Here is a 13,132-nt window from a genome sequence, read left to right on the forward strand (position 1 = left end):
GTAATTCCACTTTTAGATACACAACAAAAATTGATTTTCCTGAAATAAAATTTTCTGATCGCGTTTCAGAACGGTACAATGGAAGACACAGGAAATACACTCTTGTGGAAAAAACACCCTTTTGGTTGATGTAAATGATTACGTATATGAGGATTTTGCAATAATTTTACTATAGGCTGCAGAAAGATTTGTTCTCTACATGTAAAATGTAAAAGCAATGAAGAACTTGGAGGTGCTTAGAAAGAGCAAGGAGGGCATAATGAGATGAGGATATTGTAGTGTATTAAGTTGAGCTATGGCACAGGAGCCAATTTTACCCTGATGTGGAAAAATATGGCAAGCTGAAATGACAGGTCAGGCCCTAACAGCTTGTCAACAAGCAATTACTTTCACAGACTGCTAATTACCTGACCCTATGGTTCTTTTAAACACTGAGACCATTCAGGTGTAATGCTGAACCATGGCTTGTTATGACATGAATACACCTTGGACACTTTTTAAAGTACCCTTGATTGAAGCAGTTACTAACTTCTATGTTGCAGAAAAGTGTGGTTATCTATTCATTGGAACAAGTAAACAGCTGGTGGATTGACCCAGAAACCAGAATTTGGGTTTAGTAAACAGGCATTTGCTTGTTTGGCTGAAATGGATAGCTGTTTTCCCAGAGTGCCTCTGGGACAGGATCCCACATTCTATTAAAGATTTTCTTTCTTTTCCTATTAAGAAGTATTTCCTTCAAGGACTTGGCAAGTGGCCAATGTGGTGTAGTGGTTGGAGTGTTGGACCAGGAACCCAGGACTGGGCCTGGGTTCTAGTCAGCACTGTGACTGCTGTGATACTCACTGGGTGACTTAGGGCAAATCACATACTCTTCACCTAAGGTATCTCACAGGCTTGTTGTAAAGGGTAACATGGAAGGTGTCGTGGGCGGGCAGCCCGGCATCCACACTATCACAAGCAATAAAACTAAAGTCCTTTAATGCAAATTATCTACAAGATTTACAACTCTATAGATAAGCCCTTCAATTGAGGTCCTTGATATGCAGATGTTAACCCTCTAATGGCTTCTCTCCCCGAGCCCAGCCCATGTGGGTCTACTCCTCTAAGTCACGCCTTTCTTCCCTCTTACATAACAAAGATTGTCGCTGTTCATATCTTCGTAGTAAAATTCGGCGATTGGATGCTTGAGAGAAATCCACCACGCCCACTGAGTCTTCTGTTTCATCCTCAGGGAGATTAGCGTCAGAGGGGAAGGAGCAGTTCGTTCTGCCTCCTTCTGAGTAGAACTTGTAGTCTTCTCTTTCTCGGGGCTCGGGGCTCTCCGGCTTCGATGAGGGCTCAGGCATTTGCTCAATGGGCCGGGAGAGGGAAGTGCAGCTGCTTGCTCATCTGCCCCTAGACTTGGTTGTGGGGTCGGCTTTTGGGCACAGGGTGCCAAGCACAAGACCTCATGAGTCACTGTCTCTGTCGGGGCTGCATACACGACAAAAGGATTATGTAAGCTACCATGGGTTCCTTGCAGAAAAAAGTGGGATATAGTGAATAAATAAGTAATTGGGAGCTGTGGAGGAGCGGAGTGAGCACTAGGTGTATAGTGGGCTGGGAAGCCAAAAATGTAGAGGGGAAATGAGTGGCCTGGGGAGAATTGATTTGGGTGTGAGCTCCCTATTGGTGAATAAATGAATTTTAGAGAATTTATTTAGAGAAGAGTTGGAGAAATTAATTGACTTGCTCTGTGAAATGGATGTTCTTTTGCATGTGCCTCCTGCTGGCATGTAAGTGCAAAGGGCATCCCGGTCTTTAACACTTCATGCTCTCCAGAAGTAGGGTAGTGAAAGAAAAAGACAAACAACGATGTCTCAAAACCTTTTTGATGTCCCCATCTTGTTCTTCCTTTTGGTATTATGAAGAAGGTATTATTCACTTTCCTATTTTTGTAGATATTTATAAGCATTGTGCATTTATAATACTTCAGACTACTGGCTTTCATAGACCTATCCAAAACTAGCTGAGGGCCCATTTCAACCTCATTTCCTCTAATTTCCAATGCAGGCATTGTGGGCTGTGTGTGTTTGTTTTGGTCAAATAATCCAGAGAGCAGAAATTTTATTGTATTTTAGGGTGGGGGAAGTACAAAGCCATATCAAACTGGACCTTTGGCTGGGATATGAAAAGACCAAGTGTACTCTGAACACCTCTCAATATTTCCAGGAAATAATCATTAACTTAAACGAAAATATTAGAAACTGGTTTGCTTATTCCATGGGGAGTACTTACAGGAGAAGCCACCAATTCAGATTGTTTTAAAGTGGCATTTGACAAATTCATGATGGATAATGGCTAATAGTCCTGATGGCTATGTTACCTGCAGTATCAGAGGCACTAGGCCTTTGTACAGGTGCTGGAGAACATTGGTGGAAGGATGTGTCCTGATCGTGAATTTCTTGTGGGCAGCTAATGTGAACAGAATGCTGAACTAGACATATGCTTGGTCTGACCCAACAGGGCCCTTCTTATGTTCTTAATTTCTCCTGTGCAAGCCCATTGAAATCCTGAAGGAGTTGCTTAAGGTCCTCTCAGCAGACAAAACTTCCAGAAGTCTTGTATATGAAAACTTGCCTTGCTCTCCCAACACATTCTTTCAGCCTTAGGAATTTCAGGAGCCCAGTCATATACTACCCAACCTTGATTTTTTTCCTTGCCTCTAGTGGGATAAATGACCTTTTGTTTTAAAACTGGTCACTTTCATACCATTATACCACTGTGTGTTTATTTTTTCCTCTCTCAATGTAAAGGATTGCTCTTGAAATATATAAGGTATGTGTCCGGGAAGTAGGAGGTAAAGATAGTGATCTTGCATTTGAAAGTGGAGGTAGGTAGGAAAGAGAAAGAAACAAAGGGGCTGCTGCAAACTTGTGCATGAGATTGAAGGAAAACTGGGAGAATCATTCTTCTGTTTCCCTGGAGTATCTTTCTTTTGCCACTACTGCATTAATGTCTATTTGTTCCATTTCCTCCACTGCTCTCACACACATTGCAGATCACCCAGAGAGACTGATTAATATTGCTGGATAGGGAGTGAAGTTAAAGGAACCTTCCATTGCAGGGACACTGCTGAAAACTGTGTCACTGGGAAGAGGCTTTAATTTCACCCCACTGCAGTGATTCTTGAAGAGAGTGCACTAGAGGCTTCCCCATGCACCCATTTCCACTGCTGTATCAGGATCCCACCAGCTCACTGAACAAATATTGGAGGAAAGAGGGTGCCTGGGTAGGACAAGCAATCTTGTGGCTATGTTCACTTATGGAAGACCTCCCCCCAATAAATGAAAAACTACCCCAAACTACCCCCAATGACACTCAAGTTATCTTACCTGCTATAAAACATTTCCTCATATGGTGCCTTCTCTTGACTGCTGCCGCCTGTCACTGTCCTTCACTCTGTGAATTGTGTGTTTGAAATAGACATTTCAAAGTAGATTAATTAAATGAGGGAAGAATGGTGATGGCATGAGTGAGACTGTGAGAAGCAGGCAGGTAGTGTTGCTGGTCAGCTTTCTAGCTATTCCAACAACTATCATCCTGCTGGGCCTTGATGTTGAACTAAGCCACTCTAAAAACAAGCTGCCCTCAGTAACCCTAAAACAAGCCATGGGTTCTCAGGGTGGCTTATTTGCACAATACTATCTACCATGATTGGACAAATGCTTCAATCTTGGACATCACACTAAGCCATTCTGTAACCACCCATGAAGTCCACCCACCATGGCTTAGCATGATGTGGGAATACAGACTATGTCTCCATATTAGAAGACAGATGCTATCTGGTGCCAAGGGACAGAGCCTTTCTGTGGCAGTCAACAATTATGGAATACCTTCCCCTCATGAATTTCCATATTACAGTCTATATTCTATACAGTCTGGTTCTATATTGCAATCTTTTTATAGTTATTATTTATTAAATTTCTAACCCTCCCCATTAGCCAGCTCCCTGGGGAGGTTGCAGCAATAAAATACAAAATAACATAGAGATTAAAATACAATATAAAACAGCAATTACAAATAAACATTAAAACCAATATAAAGATGTGCCATAATAATGACATACTCACAGTTAAAATGCTACTTAAACAAGTTAACAATTTAAATACTGTCAAAATAGAAAGGAGTTTTGCCTGGTGCCTAAAAGACTATAAGGAAGGCATCAGGCAAACCTTTCTAGAAAGCTCATTCCAAAGTTGGGGTGCCACTGCAGAATAAGTCCTTCTTTGTGTTACCCCCCACCTTATTTCTTTATTTTCAGTATAAGGCCCAAATGTTCTTTTATTTGCCCATCCAGTTTAAGTATATCTTACTCTACTCTGCTGCTTAACTGCATTTAAATGTTTTTTTATGAGTTTATTTAGTTTTTCATTTCAATTTATATTTCTATCCCACCCCATAGCCCTTTGGGTTCTCTGGGCAGTATACAAATTCAATATCTCAATACCTAATAAAACAATATAGTAAAATCCAAGATAAATAATACATAATACAATTAAGCAAAATGAAAAATACAGTATCAAAAATAATAGCAAATATCAATATCAAATATGCAACAATATCAAGAACAGTAAAATAACAATAATAAAGCCACAATAACCCTAATAGGAAAACTCCAGTGCTCAAACCAACACCAAACTGGCATTGTCCTGTGTGCTGGCTGGCTATGCAGGTGTGGCTGGTGTGGCCACGCCTGGTCTCTGCGTCCATTTCCCTCCTCTTTCCATTTCCCTCCTCTCCCCGGTGCTCCCACCACACATGTCAGGGGGCTGCAGGAGACAAGTGGTGGGGCAGAAGAAGCCATATTACTCTGTTGTGGGCACAGCATCAAAGGCAATGGCGAAGGCAAGTGGGCATAAGTGTATACAGGTTCACTGTATTTAAAAAGAAATCTTGGTGTGATCCATTCTTCCTTTTCTAAGCATCTGTAAGCATAAAAGACAACGCCAATGATATTTAACATTTAATAAGTACTAAGTCCATATAAAGCCTCACAAATGAAATGGGCTAAACTCAGTCTAGCCAGGCAAGGCAGACGGGTCCTGTAAGCCTTGCTTTTCATTGTCTTACTTTGTTTTAGGCTGTAAAACTGCAGAGCCTTTTCCACAAGTGGAAAGCCAAGTTGAAGGCTGGAGAAGAAGAAAGCAGACCAATTTGAGCTGCTTCAAGTACTATTGCAGGGCTTGGCATTTTAAACTATACTGGAAAAGGAACAAATAAGGCCCATATCTAAGGAGAAGGGACAGGAAGTTTCCCAAAAGGGAATGGTTTTTCTTTAGCAGAGGAAAAAAGTCTGTGCTGGTAAAGAATGGGTCCAGGAGGAAAAAAGATTGAATAGAAATACAAAAAGGAAAAAAAGAGGCAAAGAGAGACAGAAGGTAGGAAAGATGGGCCAAGATGTTTCTATATATTCAGGATCATTCAGCAGGACATACCCTATGTGGAAGAAAAGGGAAGAGGGACTTAATGACAGAGACCATCTCATTAAACTTCAGAGATGGTAGGGTGGAGGGGTCACTGAAACAATGGAAATAGTAGCCATTGTTATCACATCTGGCTTAACATTCGTCCAGGATCTCAGGGGTGCCTACATGATTCCTTTTGTCTTCCCAACACCCGTGTGAAGTAGGTTAGACTCAGAAGTAATAACTAGTCCCAAGGCTGTCCAGTGAGCTTCATGACTGAGTGGGGATATGAACGTGGCTCTCTCTGGCCCAGTCCAACACCCTAAATAGTACTCCACATCCAATATTTAATTAATTTCTATATTGCCCAACAGCCAAAGCTCTCTGGGTGGTTCACAAAGCACATTAAAGAAAACCAAGAAAGGATACATAGTATAAAAAACATATTAAATGTGCGCATGTTTGTGTAGGTGTGTGTGTATAAAACAATAAAGGGGGGAAAAAGAAAAAATAGAGTACGGGTAGAACATTTTGAGTAACCAGCAGGGGATTTTGCTGGAAGGAGTGCAAACTCTGCTACATTCCTGTCTGGGGTGCACTGATGCCTACTCCAGCAGTAGGTACTTGTCCATAGAACAGATTCAGCTGAAGTTTTTCTAGAAAAATCAGTGGTACATTAAGCAAGTCTGTTTTCATTTCATCGTTTTATTGTGAGGCTCCAATGGTTCAGCACCGCTAGAGGTCACTAGTGTAGAAAAAAACATGTGAAAGAAGCATGTGTGCTAAAGCTAGTGCTTTTTTCTTACCCTCTCCACCTGCACCAAAGCTGACTGTGCTTAAGCTGTCTGCGCTATTTATTGATGAGAATATTTCATCCCCACTGGTGATGCTGACCTTGGATTAAGAGGTGTCCACTGTACTGGAGAATCTTACTTCTGTTGGGAGAGAAACATGCAGATTGTGGAGGCAGAGCAACATCCCCTTCATTCTACAAAGATGGGGCCTGGTGCTCCTCCATTTAGTCCTCCTTTTTAAAATAAAAATAATAATAACTACTACTACATAACAATATTATACAAATAACATAAGTTACATAATACATAGACTAAAAAAACCATAACAACATAGGCTACAAATATACAGAACGTCATAAACTAAAACTATACATAACAACATAGTGCTCCCATCACCCTCTGGAGTAAAGCTTGCAAAAGATCACCACTAAACGCCATGACTCTTCAAAAATGCAGTGAATCTTTTGCCGGATACTTCCCTTTATGTTTCTCTAGTACATATAGTAAAAAGACATTCAGTATTCTTGTAAAATAATTTATTTTCCTTTCCCCTCGCCTAATTTTCAAATCACATGTTCATTTATCATTAACGGCTAAGTTCCACATTTCATTATACCAGTCAAGAATGTTGATTAAATCTATACCTTTCCAATTTTTAGCCATTAGTAATCTGGTGGCAGTAACCATAATAACAATTCTTGTTCTGCTGTCTAATTGCAAATCCGAAAAAGTATTCAAAAGTGCAATAATCGGAAACATCAAAATCTTTCTATCCATAATATCACTAATTTCCTTAAATATCATGCCCATTCTTTCTGTTTAATTTTGCACAATCACCACATATGATAATAAGTCCCTTGTTCTTTTTCGCACCTCCAACAAAGAGGCATTAATTCAGAATTAATTCTGTTTAACCTTACCGGTATATTATACCACTCCCAAATTACTTTAAAACAATTCTCCTTTACTCTGATCAACATATTCTTTATAATTCTATTATTCCATAGTTTCAACCAGTTTACTTGACTAATATCTTTACTCACATCATCTTGCAAACCTTCCAAAAGTCTACATTGCCCATACTGCCCTTCTATTAGCATTTTATATATTAAACTTGTAATTCCTTTCCTATTACTACTATCTTCCTTCTCTGTACTCTCTACCAGTTCTTCAAATTTAGTTAATTTTCTTATTTCACCAAGTGTTTTCCTCATTTCAGCCAATTTTGTAACTGAATCATCTTCCAACCGGAACCCTTCAATTCTGCACAAATTTGACCCATTTTGTCTTTATTATCCAAAATTTTTAACTCCTTCAGTCTTAATATGTTCTTTTCTCTTAGTACTCTCTGTAACGTACCTTTCAGATTCTCTGGAAAACTCTTCATTGCAATTACTGGAATTAATGAGGAAATTACTGAGATTAAAATCTTCCTACTATAGCTCTACAGTTCTTACATATTCTTTAAAAATGGAGTTTCTATTTTCTTTAAATTGAAAATATTATCCTCCCTAAATAAAATATTTTCCATATGATTTCTATCCTTTTTGAATTCAACATTGCCCCAAAGTAACTCTTTATAGATCATTATATCTAAAATATACCTTATTTGATTTGCTAAATAATATGTTTTAATATTTGGTAAGCCTACTCCTCCTCCCTTTTGGGATTTATGCCATAATTTTTTATTAATTCTAGCTTTTTCCCATTACAAAAGGAATTAATCATATTCTGCCAACTTTTCAAATCAGAATCTGCAATCTTAATGGGTAGCATCCAAAAAAGGAAATTAATTTTAGGAATAACCTTCATTTTGCATACCGCAATTCTACCAAGATAGTTTGGCCTTACCAAACTCCTTAATATAGTCTTCTATTTGTTTTTTAAGATAATCCTTATTCAATTTTGCCATTTTGTATATATTCCATATAATATAAATTCCCAAATATTTTGTTGTGTCCCTCCTTTTCCCTTCAAATAAGTCTTTCAGTTTGGCCTTATATTCTTTGCTATAATTAATTAACATAATTGCAGATTTGTCCCAATTAATTTTTCATCCAGTTATTTCCTCAAATTCTTGTAAGTGCAGCTTAAGTCTATCTATAATTTTATAGGGTCTTCTAATGTCAATAGGGTATCATCAGCAAATACATTTACCTTAACTTCCTCTTTATACCCAATTCTTTTCAATTCCGCATCTTTCCTAATTACAATAGCTAATAATTCCATTACCATCACAAATAAAATGGGAGGCAAGGGGTATCCTTGAGGTGTTCCCCGGCCTAGAGATATTATATCTGTGATTCCATCATTTACCAGGACTCTTGTAGAGTTATCTTTATATAATTTATTTATAGTGTTTAAACTTAACTCCAAATCACATATTATCTAACACAATTTTTAATGTATCCCATTCCACTGAATCAAACATCTTAAAAATGTCTAATGCTAAAATACCAGCTTTTAAGCTATTTTTCTTTGCTAGATGTATAATATTCAGAACTCTCCTCAAGACATCTGCCATCTGTCTATCTTTCAGGAAGCCATTTTGATCTTTATTAATATATTTTCCAATAAAGGTGTGCAATCTATTAGGTAAGATTGCAAAAAAAAATTGCATCTTGAATTATCAGGGAGATTGGTCTATAAGAGTCCATATTTACCGCAACTTTTCCAGGCTTCAATATTAAAACATTCAGAGATTCCTTCCATGATGGGGGGATCTCCTCACCTTCTAAAATTTTATTCATCAAAATTTTCATTTGGGTATCATTAATTTACAAAAAAAACTTATAAAATTCAGGGCCTAGCCCATCTACCCCAGGGGTTTTACCAATTTTCAGTTTATTTATTACTGCTTCAATTTCATCATCAGTAATTTCCCCTTCCATTTCTTCTTTGTCTTGTATATCAGTAGTCTTTTCCAAGTTATTTTTCACATATTCTATGACCTTATTTGTATCCACCTCTGTGGCTGTATACATTTTTAAAATAAAATTCTTGAAACGCATTTAATTTCGCCTTCATCTTACTACATCTTATTCCTTCTCCATTCTCTTTCACTCCAATATTACCCTTCCTTTTCTTTATCTGTGAGGCTTGTGCTAATAATTTAGAATTTCTATTACCATACTCAAAACAATTGTCTTTTCAAATATATTTTCTCTGCACCTTTTCCATATGTATACCTTCTCATTCTTTTTTTTTTCTTTTTTGGCCTGGATTTCTTTTCCAATTGAATCATTTCTAGTTGCAATAAAAAAATTTTCTAATTCATTTAAGTTATTTTCTAATTCACTTATCCTCTTAGATTGTTGCATCCTTACTTTCTATCCAGCTTTAATTGCTAGGCCCCTTCATACCTCCTTCATAGCGTCCCATATCATACTAAATTTCCCCTCTCCCTGTTCATTTATTTTCCAGATCTCCTCTATGTCTCTCTGCATCTTATCCATAACCTTTTTATATCTGAAAATATTAGTATCTAATCTCCATCTTTTGGCTTCCATATAATCTGCTTTAAAGTCCAATTCCATTTGCACTCTAGCTAATGATCTGAAATCTGAATGACCCCCATTTCTACATACTTAACTTTAGTTATTACCTCCTTAGATATAAATAAATAATATATTCTTGAATAGGATTTATGAGGTTCTGAATAAGAAGAGTACCTTCTTTCATTCCCTTTTAGCTCTCTCCAGACATCTTTCAAATCTGTCCTATTTATCATCTTGTATAGTTTAGTATATCTATTTTGTTTTTCACTTTGTTTCCAAGAGGATTTATCATTCATTTTATCCATTACCATATCACAATCCCCTCCCAAAATCACAAATTCTTTCCTAGTTTCCTCCAATACTGCTAAAACCTTCTGCATAAATTGTTCTTGGTTAACATTTGGAGCATAGATATTCCCTAAAGCACAATTCTCTCCTTTCATTTGCCCCTGAACTATAATGTGTCTTCCTTCTTGATCTTTAACTACCTTCTCAACTTTAAATTCACATCACTTAGATATTATAATAGCTACACCTCTGGATTTAGAAGTTCCAAAACATTTTTCATAAACATCCATCCAATTCCCTTTGATTTCATTTAACCCATCCTTTTTCCGAGGAGTTTCCTGTAAAAACACCACATTGTTCGTTCGCTTATTCAATACATTCAGTATTTTACCCCTTTTTAAATTTGTCCCTAGGCCTTTCACATTCCATGTTAATATATTAATTTGTTTAACCATTTTGGTTTTCCCAACACTGTAGCTTCAATCCCGAGTCTTGTGATCCACATTTAACATTGCCAATACATATAACATAGAAAACATAAATCAAACAATAACCCCACAACTTCCGCTCAACCCTGATACATAGACAAACTTTCTTCCCCCTTGAATTACCCCCATTCCCCTGCAGCCTTCCTGCCCTTAGGCACAAGGGGGAGGGGAGAAAGAGCGTAACCCCCTCCAAAGGGGAAAAGATAGACCACTCACCACCTCCCTGTTGTGTATAATTACCTAATATTGCAAACTTTATTATAAATTTATATATAGCCCCTTTATTTACAATATCCTACTCTATTGGGATTAACCCTTAAATTCTATAGATTGTCCCTAAAGACAAACTTCCATATTAAAACTTACTGCATCATATACCAAATTGCTATGAGATCTCACTATTTTAAATATTTCTTACTGCCCATTACTATTGTGAAGGTGACGGTTTTACCACTGTCCCCCAATTTTACCCCTTCTGGTATTTTTTGGGACTTTTGATGTAAGAAACATTATTACTCTTAGAACAACCATTTACATGTTTTAATTCTCAGGCTTCTTGGCCTTAAGAGACTTCAATGATCCTGTGCTATTCCAGTTTTTCACCCTTTACACTTAGTAACAGTAACATTTCATTTCTCACTCTATATTACCCACACCTTAGTTCTATTTAGTTCTAGTGCATGTAAATTCCATTGTACATAAGGGATCCTACTTAGCTTAAACCCTGAATGTGTAACAATGAATATTTTTTACCATTTACAACACTTAAGTCTGAAGCTAAAATAGTACAATTTTCTCCTCCTGGTCCATGCAAGCTCTAATTCCTAGCATTGGGGGCCAACCATCAATTCTAATTAACCATTTTGTATTTGTTTTACCCAAACAACCCAAAGGACCACCTTCACATCAGTTCATCATTATTTCTTTCCCCAACTTATTCTTGGCAGTTTAGGGCTCTCCTGTTTTTTCTTACTGCCCCTTAGTTTTTTACCCATTACTTAAGTACCCACACCTTCCCATCTACCTTACCTCATATATTAAAGCTCAATTTAGTTCTAGTACATTTACATGCCTTTGCTCATAAGGGATCCTACTTAGCTTAAGCTCTAAATGTGTAACAATAAATATTTTTTACCTTTTACAACACTTAGATCCAAAACAAAAATAATACAGTTTTCTCCTCCTGGTCCACCTAAATCTTATGAATGGGGGCCAACCATCATTTCTAATTAACCGTTTTGTATTTGTTTTACCCAAACAACCCAAAGGACCATCTTCACATCAGTTCATTTATTTCTTCCCCCTCCTTTTTCTTGGTAATTTAGGGCTCTCCTGTTTTGATCCAGTCCCTGTAGTATTTTCCTCTCCTATTGGCAGTTGCTTCAGTGACCTGAGATCCCCCCTCTCTGATGTCTCCGGCTCTAGATCGCCTACTTCTGTCAACATTTTATCCATCTGGTTGTCATATTCCTGAAGTGATAAAAAACCCATAATCTCTCAACCATGTTAAAACCCTTCTAGACAATCTTTTCGATAATACTTCTGATTAAGTTGAATTCACACAAAAACAGAATACCCCCAGCTATAATTAATAGATTTTTCTCTCAACAATGCCAGCACACTTTTCATTTTCCTTCTAAATTGTAATTTTTCAAAACAGACACTCCTCCAATAGATAAATCCTTTGGATTTTGCCTTTAAAAAAGCATAAACTTTTCCTTTTTTTGATAGTTCACAACCCTCACTAAGACATCTCTAGGGGCGCCACCAGATCTCTTTAGACCCACTCAATGAACTCAATCAAGAACCCACTCAGAGAATTGAAGTTCTTTACAAATGTCACTTATCCAGCTTTGAATCTTTTTATGTTAGGCCTCTCCAGGTGCTTCCAGCAAATTCATAATTCTAATGTTGGCTCTTCTTTGGGAATCCTGTAATTGAATTACATGTTTTTGAAGTTCCTTGGACATAGTCTCCTGGTGAAAGATCCTTATAGAATTTATATTAATCTGGCTTTCCAGAACTCCCAGCTCTTTTTAAAACTCTTTCATGTCTGTTCTAAGTGCTCCCAACTCCTCCAAGAGCTCCTTCTTCAACGTATCATTTAATAACTGTATTGTCACTTTTTTCATTTCTAACAAGTCCGAATTATTAACTTCATTCCGTCAATTATCTGCCACGTTTTAACCCCTGATCGGATCAAGAAAGCAGACAGAGGAAAGCTGAAAATATGCAAAGAGGTGGTGATACACCTTATCCACTAGATGGGGTTCTACTTCATGAAGAGATTATTATTGTAGAAAACACCATTTTTTTCTACTTCAGATAGCTAGGATCTTTTCAATTTTTCAATAAAGTTCATATATAAACTATTAGTAACAGGCCTATATCTAATGTATAATAGAGAAATAGAAAAAAATCCACTTATTCCCAATGCCTTCTTAAGTAATATAGGTACAGTAATAAAGAATAATAATGAGGGGCTCTCTGCTGATTTTCCTCCAAAAGTAATTAATTCTTATCCATCCACATTCTTATCTTAAAGACACTTGGACACTTTTCGTATAATATTATTGTTTACAGTCTTCTGCTATCTTGCTGCTCCGAAAAGTTTCAGT

At 37.2% G+C, this 13,132-nt stretch overlaps 1 long non-coding RNA gene across 1 annotated transcript; it reads right to left on the reverse strand.

Moving 5' to 3' along the window:
* Nucleotides 1-3,937: 3,937 nt before the first annotated feature.
* On the reverse strand, nt 3,938-12,733 carry LOC123024404. The gene is made up of 2 exons (XR_006414920.1): nt 6,254-12,733; nt 3,938-4,967 (listed from the first exon to the last, which is right to left on the reverse strand). It is a non-coding gene; the product is annotated as an uncharacterized LOC123024404 (long non-coding RNA).
* Nucleotides 12,734-13,132: the final 399 nt, after the last annotated feature.

Source organism: Varanus komodoensis, unplaced genomic scaffold (assembly GCF_004798865.1).
Source record: "Varanus komodoensis strain SLA01 unplaced genomic scaffold, ASM479886v1 scaffold23, whole genome shotgun sequence".
Lineage (NCBI taxonomy): Eukaryota > Metazoa > Chordata > Lepidosauria > Squamata > Varanidae > Varanus > Varanus komodoensis.